Genomic DNA, 16,656 nt, shown 5'->3' with positions numbered 1-16,656 from the left:
AAGTACAGAATAATGTCTTAAGAGTGTTGGTCGAAGATTCTGATGAATTATTGTTGCCTGTTGGCCAAGGGCTGCTGATTACCGATGAAGTGTGTGCTGCTTGGCACTACATTCTGGTCAAATGTAGGTTGGTATGGTGCAAAGTAAGTGGTAGAGTTAAATGAGGCAGGGCATAATCTAGAAGGGGTATGGTCTTAATTTAATAATTAAGTGTACTATACCTATCTGCTTCCATGCGGCCATTAGACATTATTATGTATTATCCATTTTATTTAAAATACTGCAGAGCTAGAAGAACATATGTCACACATATACAGACAGAAAACATTTCAAGGTGAATTAGGAATTCATGCCTCTTGGTTGTATTGCTTGCATTAACATCTGTTCAAAAAGCAATAGCCTTTCTGTGCACAGAAAGTGTCAATATAATATCATACATATATCAAACATTGTAGTTTTTGAATAGGTATTTAACCTTTTACACACACACACACACACACATATATATATATATATATATATATATATATATATATATATATATATATGTCTGTGGATGATTTAGTAGCTCTTTCATAAAAGGCTTGAATATTATGTTTAATGATCCTTTAAAGATGTCTTAAAAATATTTTTTTTTTCTTTTTTTACAATAATCCCCACTTGTTTCCAAACTAGCAGAACTGATGGATGTTCTGGTGTTGTCATGCTTTATTCTTATCCGCTGCATCCTCCTGTAACAGGTTTACATTCCATCCCCAGGCTGTGTGTCCTGGGGCATTATGAGTCAGCAGGGGCTGGTGGGGGCAAGTAAGGTTGGTTACAGAATACTAACTGATTTGGATAATTAGAACGTTTAATTTAACAATCTCAAATGTCTCCCTCTACAGAATGCACAGGTCACAGAATTGATGCTTATGACTGGCCTGTGTACAAGACATTGGGTGTCGTCTATTCCACAGTATACCAGAAAGAACTTAGTGTCAGGCTTTTAATAATTCTGTCAAGAACTTTATTGTGATAGCCTGTCAATAAATCATCATCATTTGTATCTTCTTATCACAATTAATAGTGACAATGATTACTACTTGGCTCCATTGTAGGATTGATAGACTTTGTAATAATTGAGGAGGATGAAAGTTGCTTTATTAAGATCTTCACAAAATACTTATGAGAAATGATAATTGTTTAAACTGTGCTTTGATTTAATAGTCATTTAATTAAATGACTGCCAGTGAATATTGCACAACCGTACTTCACTGATTGAACCAATGCTATCAATGTCTATTTTTTTAACCTACATGGTGAAGGACCAGATACAATAGGAAGACAGTAATGCCCAATATCAAAAGCTTACATTTATTGCTCTATAATCACATACACAGAGCAAATCTCACCATTAGCACAATTCCTATTTTACACACACACACACACACACACACAGCACAACGTGCAAACAAATGGCACAACCATACTGGAGACACAGACACAGGGCAAGGCACAGAACACACCAATCCACCCTAGATTATAGGCATTCCAGTCCTCGTTATTACCTGAATCCCTCCACTGCAGTCACCCAACACCTCTTCTTTCAACCCAGTACCTCAGAGTTGACAAAAACTTCATGCAGAAGCTCAGAATGATTAATATCACAGTGCACTTACTCCTGCAGTGGGACCAAATAAGATAAAGGGGAGAAAGAACTATTCTCCCTGCCAAATACTTTCTCTGACAACCACAGTTGAAAGCATGGTGACAGTAAGAATAAGATGAGTCACTGTGCGCTTCCTCCTACAGAACAGGAGGCTGCACAGGAGGAAGTGCATGTGGATGCTGTGGCACAGGAGGAAGTGCATGTGGATGCTGTGGTGCGCAGGAGGAAGTGCATGTGGATGCTGTGGTGCGCAGGAGGGAGTGCACGTGGAAGCTGTGATGCGCAGGAAGTGCATGTGGATGCTGTGGTTCACAGGAGGAAGTGCATGTGGAAGCTGTGGTGCGCAGGAGGAAGTGCATGTGGAAGCTGTGATGCACAGGAAGTGCATGTGGATGCTATGGTGCGCAGGAGGAAGTGCATGTGGAAGCTGTGATGCGCAGGAAGAGCATGTGGATGCTGTGGCGCGCAGGAGGAAGTGCATGTGGATGCTGTGGCACAGGAGGAAGTGCATGTGGATGCTGTGATGCGCAGGAAGTGCATGTGGATGCTGTAGCGCGCAGGAGGAAGTGCATGTGGATGCTGTGATGCGCAGGGGGAAGTACATGTTTTATGATGATATATCATATAAAGCCAATACCTATTAAATCTCATTTAAGTTTTTATTATCTATACCGGTTTATATGTGTACACATATACACATATATATACATATTAACAATAACGGGACCATCAAAAAAATATTATGCTGCACAGTAGTGCCCCAGTTCACATCATGCCTCATAAATGTGCCCTTAATTCATCTTATGCCTCATAGTTGTGCCTACAATTCATATCATGCCACAAAGCTGTGCCCCCAATTCATAGTATCCCACTGTTGCCCCCAGAAATTTATTGTATGCCACAGTTGACCCCAGAAAGTCATAGTACACCAAGTATATGTGCCCCTCAATTTGCTGCTCATACTTACCTTTGGAGACTCGTCTTCCTCCACAAACACAGGAGCCGCTTCAATAAAACAGCTGGTGATGGCCGAAGGTTTGTTTTGGCCGTCATCGGCTGCTTTACTGAAGCAGCTTCAGCACCGGCGTGCCAGACAAAAGTGGCGGGCGTGCCACGTCTTGCACGCGTGCCGGGGGTTGCCGACCCCAGGGCTAGACTATCCATGAGAAAGAATTTCTTAGATTCTCTCTCAAGAAGCTCCTGCTGCAAATCCCCACTCTCAAGTCCATCTTAACTTGTTCCATAGTAAAAGCCTTCAGTAATCTCAGGTCACAATCACGACACTTCATAAAGTGCCTTGCGACTGATTTGAGTTGTTGAGCCAAAGCTGAAGACCCATGACCAGTGCTTCTGGAGGGCCCAGCAGGGCCAAGCTAATTAAAAAAAGAACGACACCTCCCTACCCCACAGATGCCCAGCTTGTGCACAGGAAAAGAACAGCGCAGCCATCCATAAGCCCCCAGGCCTGTGAACACTCTCCATTGCTCTGCAGGTATTTATGGCTGCAAGGACAGATAGGAGAGAGACTGCCAACTATCTCAATTGTCTCGCACACTCAGGACAGTGCCAACTGCAGGGACAAATGTCCCTAATCATGCTGGTCTGCTTTATGGGGGAGCCACAGTGGTGTGCGCAGTGAGGTCAGTGTGTTTGAAGAGGAAGTGGTTGAAAGATGGCCTAACACTGTCTAAGGCGATGGCTACACCCCTTGCGCGATGGTTGTGCACACATCTGGCTGAATGGCAGCACCCACGCAAGTGGTTTGTCTCCTGTTATGTAACTCTGCCTACAAATTGGCCACAACCACCACTGTGGCCACTTTAAATTCCCGAAACACTTCTGCCCGTGATGGCAGCCTACATTGAGAATCCAGATACGAACCCAATGTCAAGGTTACAGACATACAGAAGCACAATAATGTGTTGTATACTTAGTGAGTTTTTAAATCCAGTATCTGCTGCTGTCAGACATCAAATCAATGCTAGACTGCATATCCTGAGCTTCACACTATGAAGAAGAGGAAGGGAAGTTAGCAGGTTCTCCTGGAAAGGTAACATTGCCATGAGAGACAAGTTACACATAGATTATATTCCTTTGCTTTGGTTGAGTCATCTAGAATCCTTTTTACCAATCAATTTCTGGTATTGATAATTGAATACTTTTCTTTTCTTTCACATCAGAAAAGTAGAACTGTTAATTTTTTTTTTTTAAGGATTGCTATAGCAATTTACTGAAACAGGTTTCTTTTGGATATACACTCCATACCTCCCAATAGTCCAGAATTTGCAGACATTGAAAGGAATGGGCAGGGTTTTGGCTGATCAGGGAGAGGCTTATTTTGCTCAATAATGATTGTCAATTAGCCCTAGTTTTGTTGTGCTAGGAAATGCAGTTGCAATCAAGATTTCAGATTTAGTTATCTTTCAACAGTTCATTGTAAGGTAGAAAGTTATTTGGACAATACTATGATTCCTTCTTAAGTTTTATTACAAGCACTCAAAGTCATTAACAAATTGAATATAGTTATTATTCCTGATTTCAAGGGAACTTGAAGGTTGTCTCCTATTTTTATATGTGTGCGATCATTTGCTAGGATTATAAAGACTCAATTTATATTAAGTTTTATTACGAACATTTAGATAATAAATTGAACTTGGTTATCAGTCCCCATTTCCAGGATACTTAATGGTTCTCTCTAGCTTTAATATTTGTGCATTTATTTGCCCTTTGTGCGACAAACAAGAGGATTGTGTTAACTAATTGGTAAGTGATGCTTGCAAAACCTTTTATTCAACAAGTTAAGAATACTATCCTAATTGGCTATGTAAAGGTGTATATTGTGGAATTGTCTGAAGATCCCCCCTTCATCAACTTGATAAAGAAAGACTATTTAGTTGAAATGCATTGGTGGATTGAAGGAGGAGCAATACTGATCAGTGTTCTGGATAGCTGAAGAAGGGGCTACTTGTTGTATTGTGGTCTGCGTACATATCTTGGATGAATACCAACATGTGTGATATGTGTGAGTTCTCTGTACAGCGCTGCGGAATTAGTGGCGCTATATAAATAAATGATGATGATGATGATGATATGTTCCACGGTATACAAGTGGTGACACTGTGGTAAGGGATTCACTGGTCAGATTGTTATTTTATATTATATCCTTTACCTGATTTTAAACATTTTATGTGAGTGTGTTTTTATAAAATATATCTTGTTAGAATAAAACAGGATTACACTAGATGCTCTCTATGTCTCTTTGAATTTAAGCATATCAAACGCTGCGGGAGAGGACATATAAGATAATAGAAATTGGTGGAGGATCTCTCTGGAAGATAAAGGATTATTCATCCGTTGGAAGACTTGTATGGATAAACTTCCTGTGCTGTGCCGATTATCATTACACTTCTTGTGAGTACATATACAATATCAGAGTGGTTGTAGGTTTTATCTATATAGAAGAAATCTATTTTATTGTGAATCTTTGGATTTTGTCCAAATCTTGATTTTTTTAGAATATATGTGAATGCATTAATTATATTCTCTGCAGATCTTACTGAAATCAAGTGGAATTATAATAGATCACTTCTATGTCTATCTGATTTTCAAGTGAGAGAGAGGAGAGATATTGTCTGCAATCACACTTTAATATATGAAGATTGCTAGAGATCAAGGGGCTATATTCTTGCAAGCATAAATATTCTTCACCTGTTCAGCTCTTGGAGCGATATATTCCTTTTGCAGTGCTGATTACCTCCCTATATCTTGTGACTATATTCACAAAGGGAAAGTCTGTGCAAGTGATTGTTTATACAGAAGAAACCTGTTTGTTTGGAACTCCTAATTGAGGACCTATGATATTAGTTGCATGTATTGATTATTGTGCTATGTAACAGTGAGAGTGTCAGTCTACTCCAATTTTTTATGGTGTTGTTTTGCACTTTTACATTATGGGTGGTATATTGCTTTGCAAACAATGCAACAAAGAGGCATTCATTTCAAATTCACTTTGATATGTTCCTGTCTCAGATTATTTATTACATGTTTATGGCACCTTGAAACTTTTTTTTATTGTGATATTTTGAAACTTCAATATGTACGTTGCATATAATGTCAATTTCTGCTTACAAGTGAGATCTGGTGACTGTAGAGGCCAATGGAGTACACTGAACTCATTGTCATGTTTGTGGGATCAGCTTGAGATGACGTGTACTTTATGCTGCTGGAAGTAACCATTAGAAGATGGGTAGACTGTCGCCATAACGGGATACTCAGGTAGGGTGTTCCATTTAATAGATGCTCAACTGGTATTAAGGGGCCCAGAAACCATTCCCCACACCATTACACCATCAGTCTGCACTGTTGACACAAGGCAGGATGAATCCATGGATTAATGTGGTTTACACCAAATTTTGATCCTACCGCATGTCGCAAATTAAATTGAGATTAGTTCGACCAAGTAACGGTCAACTGCACAGTTTTGGTGAGCCTATGCTGTAGCCTCCTGTTCTTAGCTGACAGGAGTGGAATCCACTGTGGTCTTTGCTACTGCAGCCTATCTACCTGTGTGCTGTGTGTTCAGAGATACTCTCCTGCATTGTAACTCATGTTTATGTAAGTTATTGTCACCTTCCTATCGGCTTGGACCAGTCTGACCATTCTCATCCCACCTCTCTCATTAACAAGGCACTCTCACCCACAGAATTGCTGCTCACAGGATGCTTTTTGTTTTTTTGCGCACCATTCTCTGTAAACTCTAGAGACTTTTGTGCGTGAAAATCCCAGAAGATCAGCAGTTTCTGAGATACTTAAACCACCCCTTCTGGCACCAACAATCTTTCTTCGGTCATAGTCACTTAGATGGTTGTTTATAGAGACTAATGATTCAAATTCAGAGTGTTCCAGCTCTTTAGTTATTGCAGTCATAATTCTTCAAAGGCGACAGGCATATGACAAAACGAGTTTGATAACACTGTAACCATCCTGTTCCTTGTTTCTCACATAATGTGGATTATATCAAGTACTTTTTATAGCCCTTGCTTTTGTTCCCCAGCTCAACAGACTACAACTGCAAGGTCTAATTACATATGGATAAGGGGACATTGTAGCTCATAGTAAATATGTATATTGTGTATTGTATATTGATGATGTGGCAGTGAGGTTGTTATTCATTGTCCTTAAAGTGAAGCCAGGGGAGTTATGGGTAGGGATCAAGTTGCAAGATACAGGTGAGGGGGAAGGCCAATTAGTATCCATTGTTCTCAATATTACTAGTTCAGACATTTTGTCTAGAGCCCAGCAGGGGACCTTTTGTGGAAGTACAGCTCATCTCCACTCCCCCTTCAACCCCATGATACAGCACCCACCAATGGTTAAGAGCCAGGGGTTTACCCAGGGAGGGGAAAACTAGAGTGGAAATTAGACCCTAGATATAAGGAGCCACTCAAGGGGGTAGGTGATATTCATTCTGGGACTGGAAGCTGCAGGGTAACTGGTTTTGAGAGTTGCCGTTCTCTACCAGTGAAATACATCGGCAGATTCACGGGTGCTCAAGTCCGGACAGCCAGGTGACTGTAACTCCTCAAGCTAGTGGGGTAAGGAACAGATGATGTGGTAAACCTGCCTGGCATTTATTTACTGTGTGTACATAATAATCTAGTGATTGTTTTTGTTACAATAAATGTATTGCTTTACTTTCTAACTGCATTTGCCTGAGTGAATTAGAGCCCTAGAAGGTACTGAGTAGTCTTCCCTGGCATATTAAGGCACCCGTGGGTGGCCAGCCAGCGTGAAGTGGGTGGCATTGGGCCAGATAAACCCGGTATCTTCACATGGACCACTCCTTTTATTCAGCAACATTTGAGGGGACCATCCCACGAGTGAGTAGGTCCCAATTTCCTAGCATAGTGAGTGGAGACTTCACAAGGTGAGTAGGTGCCCCATGGTTTTGTGTCTCTGGTACCCGCAGATTTTGTTATATAAGAGGATAGGAGTGTTGGGGGTGGCCTAGTGCTTCGGAAACACTGGGCTTGTCATTGGGGGATTTTGCATGACCACGCTCCTTTTTGTGTGTGCCATTGGGACAGGCAATTCATTTGTCCCAATTACCTCAGGAAAATGGTGAGAGGTCTAATTTAAATGTGACTTGTAACTAGAGTTTATTTTACATTTAATATTGGAGTCTATATAAATAGCTACAATGAGATACAGAACCTTACCATAAGGCACTAATAGAAGTACCTAGTCCTGTCTAATGCTATGCCCTTAAAGTGTTCACAAAGAAAATAGGTACCTGAAAAAGCTTGGACCAAGTACAAGAGAGAGGTTCTCCAGGGTCATGTTGTTTATCTGGCTGTAGGAAGCCACCTTAATAAAGAAGGTGCACAGATAGTGGAGCACATTAAAATGGGCACTGCTCAGATCTTCAATTAAATGTTTCAGCTGCTTGGTGCATTCATCCTCATGTGACCTATATTCTGTAAAGGAAAAATACATATTTAAACACTCTTACTGTACATACCCTTATATGAACATATAAACATATTACTGTCGTCTAGTCAATATACTGTATGATCTCTGACGAGGAGACTGTAGCTGCCTTGCACAAGATAGACTATATACTAACAAGGAATAGAAGGTTATATAACATTGGTAAAGAAACAAAGAGATATATATCTATATATATATATATATATATATATATATATATATATATATATATTGGGGATCCTGTAACACTACGCTGCTTTATAATGGAAAAGAGAACCCCAAGGATGCTATTACTTTTGGGTAACAGATAACACACGATAGCTATAGGAACATATTCCCACTTAACCTGTAAATTCAGGTGTACCAGGAGTCTGAATATCCAGTAGCAAACTTTGGCACATGAGAGGGCAATAGCCCATCTATAGAAAAAACCCTGCGATAAAGATGTGGAAGGGAGAAGTTAAGGTAGAGGACTGTTCTGATATCAATGTAGGTGTTGAGTTATATACTCAACATTCTTTCCTAAATGTTCATATTACCTGTGCAAATCCATATGTTTCACTATTTGTACATCTATTTACAAAATAATAATACAACAATAAACAGATGAAACCAAGAAATATAAGACAATATGTTAGCATTTTGTCCGATACATTTGGTTCCAAATTATCCAGTTGACAGCAGAATTAAGCATGGGATTCAGATATAGTCCCCAGAAAAGTAAATACCTTTACATTGTAAAAGGAAGGCTGGTTTAAGATACAGAATAAGTAAAATGAGCAGGGAAATCATATTTTAAGTTATCGAATGTTATTTAAAACAAAAGAAAAAAACACTACATTATTATCGTGGAATTGGTCTGTTAACAAGTCATATGCTTAGAGTTGAAAATTAGCATGTTTATATATTAAAAAGAATAAAATCACATCCATTCTACATTCTTATACAGTATATAGAAGCATTTATCTGCTAAATTTTGACTTGAATCCACTCTGTTAGTTTACACTACTGAACACACATCTCACCATTCTGTAAACTCCATATAGTCATTGCAGATAATGGGCCTGATTCATTAAGGCATGGAAAATGAACATATTGGGCCTGGTTCATTAAGGGAAGTAAAGCAAGAAAATGATTAAGTTTGAACCTTGGCAAAACCATGTTGCAATGCCAAGGGTGCAAATTAGTTTATTATTTTGCACATAAGGAAAATGCCAGCTGTTTTTTCATGTAGGCAGCAAATGCTTGATGGCTTTTTATGTACACTGAAATTTAAAGTTGATCTAGGACATGCCGTACCCCAACTATAAATCTGTCATCACGTTTTAGATTTACCTCCCCCTACAATGCAACATGGTTTTGCCAAGAACCAAAGTTGCTCATTTTTTTTTGCTTTACTTTCCTTAATCAATCAGGGCCATTGTGTGCACATAAATCAGCAATAGGCATGTTTATATTCAACAAGGAGCGGATGTAACCATATGTCTGGTGATGAATATGGGTTTAGGTCCGCTCTGCTCTGACAGACAATACACTGCAGGACACGTCCAAACATATGTGGAATATATAAAGGAACGCACAAAAACAAACTTCAATTAATGTCCCCTGTTAAGAATATATTCATTAATGACAAAACATTTAAAAAGTTTTTTTTTCTTAAATAAAATACATTTATTACTATGTTATGAATGTCTACTTTACATAAATGCATTTTACAGTTGCCCCTGATTGCATGTTGTAGCTACCTTGCATACACGGCTGTCATCACGAGTAATCAGCACTTACACCTGACCTGTAGCTGGTACAAGTGATACCACAGAAAAACATGTACCTGTGAGATGCCCAAAGCTTGAATCGGACGCTGCTGAGTGCGCTCAAGCTTGGCACGTGCTTACTGTACACTGACTATGTGCATAATACGCCCAGTCCCCACCCTGCTCCACCCCTGAAATCGTAGGCTGCAGTAAGGGTCTTTTGTGCTCGAAGATGAATTGGACATTGCTTCGTTCTCTGGCGTCTGTTTTGTTTCTGGGCATGCGCAGAGCGATGTTACGCTAAGCACGGCACATATCTGTATTTATGTGCCTTAATGAATCAGGCCCACTGTTTACATATGTCTGTGTAATTAGTATCTATTCACCACTGATGGTTTTACCTTTGTAAACACCGATGAAGGAAGGTTGAATGGTTTCTGGTATTACTCCTTTTGGGAGTTCTTTTAGGAAAAGTTTAAGAAGACTGGCTACAGTATCTACATCTCCATCTTGGCCTAGATCCACCTTCTCCCCCGCATCGTACTTTGCTTTTAGAGCTATTACTTTCTTCAATGAACCAGTTATCCTAAATAGACCTTGGTGCTCCAGACCTACAAGAAAGCAGATGGTTTGGTTATTAATATGCTAAAACATAAAATAATAATAATAATAATAATAATAATAATAAAAAAAGTCAGTAATGTGGTTATTCCTGTGTATGCATTCTTTACTACATTTTTATCTTGATAAATTAGTACTGGGACGTAGTGTTATACAGTTGTCTACCCCCATCATTCTAATATATTCTGCCTCATCCAATATATCAGAGGCCAGTGTGAGCACAGGATTTCTACCCACAGAGATGTGGAGCACAGTTGTGAGTTACAAATTTACGACAATAATAAAAGTACTTAATCCATGCGACAAATGACAACATTTCTGATGTAATTGTATGTGACCTTTGTGTTTGCAGTGCAATCTGACACAACAATTTCTATTGCATTTTACATGTGAGTTATGTAGTCTTTTGCAATAATTTAATAAATAGCGACAATAACAATTTTACCCTCTGACTTACCAAAATTGGAGAGATATTCCACGGCCTCTTTAATCACCAGTGGAACCTCACCAGTCTCTATTAATTTCTCTTGTGAAACACCAAACGCTGCGTGTGCAGACTTCTTGTGATCCGCTTGTTCAGGTGTTATCTTGTTGGTACTGTTAATAACTTGAGCGGCAGATAGAGATTGCTGGAACAAGATACACTAGATTCAGAAACAACTAGTAAAATGTTCTTTACATTTTGCTGATCAAAAAAACATATATTTAGGCTGGACTTATGCACATTGTAAGACACGAATATTGTCACTGCGATAGTTATTATATTTACCAACAAGTTAGAAAAAAATAAGTTAAGGACCTGTATTAATATGTGTGAGGAGTTTGTATGTTCTCCCCGTGTTTGCGTGGGTTTCCTCCGGGTGCTCTGGTTTCCTCCCACACTCCAAAAACATACTGGTAGGTTAACTGGCTGCTAACAAATTGACCCTGGTCTGTCTGTTTGTCTGTCTGTATGTGTGTATGTTAGGGGATTGGGAGTGCGTTCTCTGTACAACACTGCGGAATTAGTGGCGCTATATAAATAAATCGTGATGATGATGATGATAGCCACATGCATGACACAGCTTAACAGTTTAGGCATGACGATAATTTGCTGAAACTAGAGAAGTGTGAGGAGAGAATTTCCAAAACAAAAAAACAAATAGAAAAAGTAACAAGTCTAGTTTCCCAAGGCACAAAAAAGGGAGACATATGGGCAGGAAAAATGGAAAAATGGGTAAAGAAACCTTATATATATCAAATATGGCATAAAACAGGCAAAATACCAATATTCATCATAAAATATGTACACTGTGTGTTTATATCATAAACAAGCACATATCAGAAGATAAAATCATGCAGTATAACGAATAATTGATGCATGTAATTTTAACACAAACCAACTGAATTATATTTAACAAGCCAATTTGCAGAATAATCTCTGCCTCCGTATGCAAGTCTGTGTACTGGAGAATGCAAAGTCCTGACATTTGGCTCAACGACATCCCCAAAGGACAGCTCAGGAGAGTGAGGAGAAATGAAAGCAAGATTCAAAGGCAGAAACTACAGCAATGAAGCCATAGAAAAGGGTGACGAAGAAACAAGAGCACTGGACAGAAATAATCTCTTGGTAACTAAGTTGTTTTTTTTTAAAGATTTAATTTTGCAAGGTCAAATATAAATACAACCAGCATTAAGAATCAACATAAATATAAATAAGTAGAAACCAGAAAATACGACCAGCGTAACATCTTAACAACTCAATGCAAGGGTATCGTATTGAGAGCATTGAAGATGACCAAGGGTTTTGGTACCTAAGGTTTTTTATGTTGCGTATGTGTTCTGCTATTCTGACATGCAGGTTCCTAATAGTGCAGCCTATATATTATAGTCCACATAGACAGTCCAGTAGGTATATGACCCCTCTTCTCATTTTTTATATTTTACCTGTACTCGTGGACGCAAACTTAGTAACTGTTTTGGTGGAGTTCTGTCTGGTGCTTTTCCAGGCTTGGCGACGGGTGGAGTAAAAGAATGGTTTTCCTTGCTCACCCAGCCATGTTTCTGTTTGTTCCTTAGTGTCCGGGGGGTGGAGCTGGCTGTAAGTTTATCTCTTAAGCTTGGGGTCTTCTTGAAGACAATCTTTGTTTTTTTCAGGAGTATTCCACAGTGTTTTTTCATCCCTTAGTAGGATGGACCAATGTTTTCTTATGATGCCGTTTAATGCTCTGGACTCGCTGCTGAATTGTGTGATGAAGTACAGTTCCTCGCAGGGGTGAGATAATGGGGTCCGCTGCACGGCAGATGCAACGGATCAGAACTACTGAGCTATGGGCCCAGGTTTCCTCCTCCCTGCTTCCCTGCACCTGGGCCCACAGCTCGCTAGTTTCACCTCTGGTTCCTCATTCTTATACTCATATCCCTTCATCTTGGTCTTAGGTACCAAGAGCTTTTGTTTCTTCATCAGCCTTTTCTACGGCTTCATTGCTGTAGTTTCTTTCTTTGAATCTTGCTTTAAGGGCTTCACTTTCAAAAAAATATTTAATAATTTCTCCTCACTCTCCTGAACAGCCCTTTTTTATTGCAAAGTTCTGGTCTAAATAAGCCTTATTTTTGGAACACATTTTATATTCCTTTGGTAGCATATTGAGAGAAGTGAATTTTTATTTAGTTTGGATATTACAGCCAAATGTAGGATAAAAACATAGCCATAGTTTTGCTCCTTCTTGTTTTTTATGCAATTAGTGGAATTCCACTATTCTATGACTTATACTGTTGCCAGGGATACTGTATTTAAAATGTATAATTTATCAGAAATTGTGCCCACTAATACTCTCACTTTTCTTTTCATTTCACTTTTTTAATTAAAAAAAGCAAGTGTTTAGATGTAATAACATTAGCTTTTGTACACTTGTACCTAAATGCGAAAACTCTGCAGGGGACTAAATTAAACATTTCTGCCTGGTTATGTAAATATCTTGCTGAAAAACACAGAATAAACCGATAAATTAAAACCGATTGAAGATAAGCAAATTCATTCACAATAACTACTAGACCGTCACAAACTCTATATACAGCCCTAGATATGTTATGCATGTGTTTACTTGTAAAGAAGAAGATGCATATGATCCGTTTCAAAAGTGAGCTTGTGATTTTTCAACTTATTTTCCAGGTGCTATAAATAGGGTTGAATTAAGTTTTGATGTTAACAATAAATAAATGATTAAATTCATGCAGCCTGAGTTACTGAAAAGAAAAATGACAAAGTAGGTACAGAACATTATCACACAAATATGACACATTGCACTAACATAGATGTAGCTACTTGAAAAAATAATAAAAAATAAGTAATTTACTTACACATCCTGAAAAAGATACACCTGATCCCATAGTGAGCATGGGTCCTGATCAATTTTCTAAATTCGTGTTAAGACATTTCCAGGACCTATCCCAATTATTCTAAAAATAATAGTAATTAAAAGAAAATTTAAAGCAGTATCCCATTTAAAGTTTATATACACTCTTTTGTTGTGTAAGAGAATATCTGGCAAACATTTGTTGCTACTGCCAGTCACATGACTGAGATCAGTCAGCTGCAGGACAATAGCCCTGGTCTCCTTGGTGCTTTAAAGACACAGATACCTCTTACAGGATCAGCGCTGTGCACAGGTTTGTTCAAATGCAATTTGGTGAATGTCCTCACGTTTGTTGTTTATAGGTTTCTGTAGCAGGAGATATGTTCTGTCTTGTAACAGGGCAAGGAGGCAGGAGCACACTTTAGACAGTAATGACATACTAATTCACAATAAAAAAACAAACATTTGTAACTAGCAATTAGCAACTTTTTGCCAGCAATAGCGTTTACTATTTTTGTCCTATGCAACTGCAATTTGCATGGAGAAGCTTTTTAACAAGTACCGTGCAGTATTTGTACCTGAGGGGAATACTATAGATCTACTGTATATGTATAACAAGTGTCAGCATTGTGTAATACATGTATCTGAGCTGATGAATAGTGAAGATATCTGTTTAACGGGTGGCAGTAGTGCATACTTACCAACTTTTAAGCCTCTGATCAGGGAGATCCTGGAGCAGAGGTCATGTGACAGGGGGTAGGAGTGGGGTGGCGACACTATTGCGTCACTGTAGCCCCACCCCCTGATAGGAAATGCTAAAATTCATGGCATTTCAACGCATTGCGTCATTAAGCCCCGCCCCCATCACGTCAGAGAGATTTCCTGCTGTCCCAGGAGTCCGAGAAGACTCCCCTAAATTCGGGAGCCTCCCGGAAATTCTGGGAGAGTAGGCAAGTATGCAGTAATGTTTTGTGGGAACAATATCTTACAGTGAAAATGCACGTAAATTGGGCATTGCGCGTCCCATATTCAACAAGGAGTGGATGTAAAAATACATCTGTTGATGACAGTGGCGCACGCAGGGGGGGTTTCTGAGTCTCCAGAAACCCCCACCCTGCGCTAACTAAGTGGCCGCTATAGCTGCACTGTCCTATACAGCAGCCGCGGCGCTGTCAAAGAAGCGTCCACGGCGGTGCTGTAGTGTATACAGCACCGCCGCGGACGCTTCTTAGACAGCGCCGTGGCTGCTGTATAGGACAGCGCCGAAGAAACGGAGATGCTGCGCATGCGCAGCAGCTCTCGCGGGGGGTGGTTTTTTTTTGGGTCGGGGGGAAACCCCCCCTCCCCCGACAATCCTCCGTTCGCCCCTGGATGAATACAGGTCTAGGTCATCACTGCTCTAACAGACTGCAGGATATGTCCAATACATATGTGGGAAAAAATATTCAATTAATGTCACCTGTAAATAATATAGTCATTAATGACTATACTACATATTAATACTATATTAATACTTAATAATTTTTTTCCCCATTTTGCCCCTCAATAAAGTACATTTATTAGGATATTATGTCTACTGTACACAAAATGCATTTTACAGTTGCTCCTGATTGCAAACAGATGTTTTAGCATCATACAAGACTGTCATCACTATCACTCATCACTTACACCTAACCTACTGAAAAGCCTGCACCTTAGAGAAGCCCAAAGCTTGAATTGGATGCTCCTGCGTGTGCTCGAGCTTGGCACCCCCTTACTGTACATTGACTATGTACAAAGGCCCAGTCCTCTCCCCATTCCACTATTGAACTCCTAGGCTGTAATAAGGGTTCTTTGTGATCGATGACTTGGATGTCTCTGTGTTCTCTGGCGCATGGTTAGTTACTGGGCATGAGCAGAGAGGTTTTGCGGAAAAATCAACACATATCAGCATTTACGTTCCTTAATGAATGAGGCTCTTCTATATGACTATCCACTGGATGCTCTAACGAAACCATATAGAGTTGACAGATGAAGCAATATTCTATCCATACTAAATTGTGTATGATGATTCTGTGTGAAATTGGTTCTATGTGATTTTTTGATCAGACATAATGAAGGTAGTGAGCCTAAGGAAATGTGAACGACAGACAGGACATCAAACAACCTGACTTCTTCTTGTTAATATCCATTAAATCAGCAAGCTTGAAAATACCTTTACTATAGTAAGTCTGTATAGCAAGCCAGGCTGAAATCTTATATTGTGGGCTAATGGTAGAAAACATGATGCATTGAAATGAAAAACTATCTTTATCTGGAAACAACCCTCATATTTTTCCCGTCTACTCTTTCCTTTTACCATGGACTGCAGATCTGCAGTTAAAAAAATCCTCCAAGGCTTCCATTTGAAGGAACTCTCATTTTTGGTCAAAAAGTTAATTAGATGGTTCAGAAGATCACTGAAAGTAGGTCTCAGGATAGATAGATAGAAAGGTCTGAAAACCACTCAGGATCGGTGAGTTGAAGATGTAGTCTGCAAAGGCTTCAACAGCAGAATTTGATCATTTATCTCAAGGTAACAATTTCATAATTTTCCAAACTCCATCATCGCCTCTGGAGTATCAAGCGTTAAAACACAGTCTACAGAAATTGTTAAAAGCAGGGATGATTAATCCTGTTCCTTCAAATCAGGAATGCACCGGTTTCTATTGGAAGCTGTTCATGATACAAAAATGATCAGGAGGTTTTAGAACTATCCTGAACATTGAAACTCCATTTGTATAAACATTTCTAAATGGAGTCTGTGAAATCCATTCTCAATGCAATA

Source organism: Mixophyes fleayi, chromosome 6 (assembly GCF_038048845.1).
Source record: "Mixophyes fleayi isolate aMixFle1 chromosome 6, aMixFle1.hap1, whole genome shotgun sequence".
Lineage (NCBI taxonomy): Eukaryota > Metazoa > Chordata > Amphibia > Anura > Limnodynastidae > Mixophyes > Mixophyes fleayi.
This window is presented reverse-complemented; position numbering follows the sequence as displayed.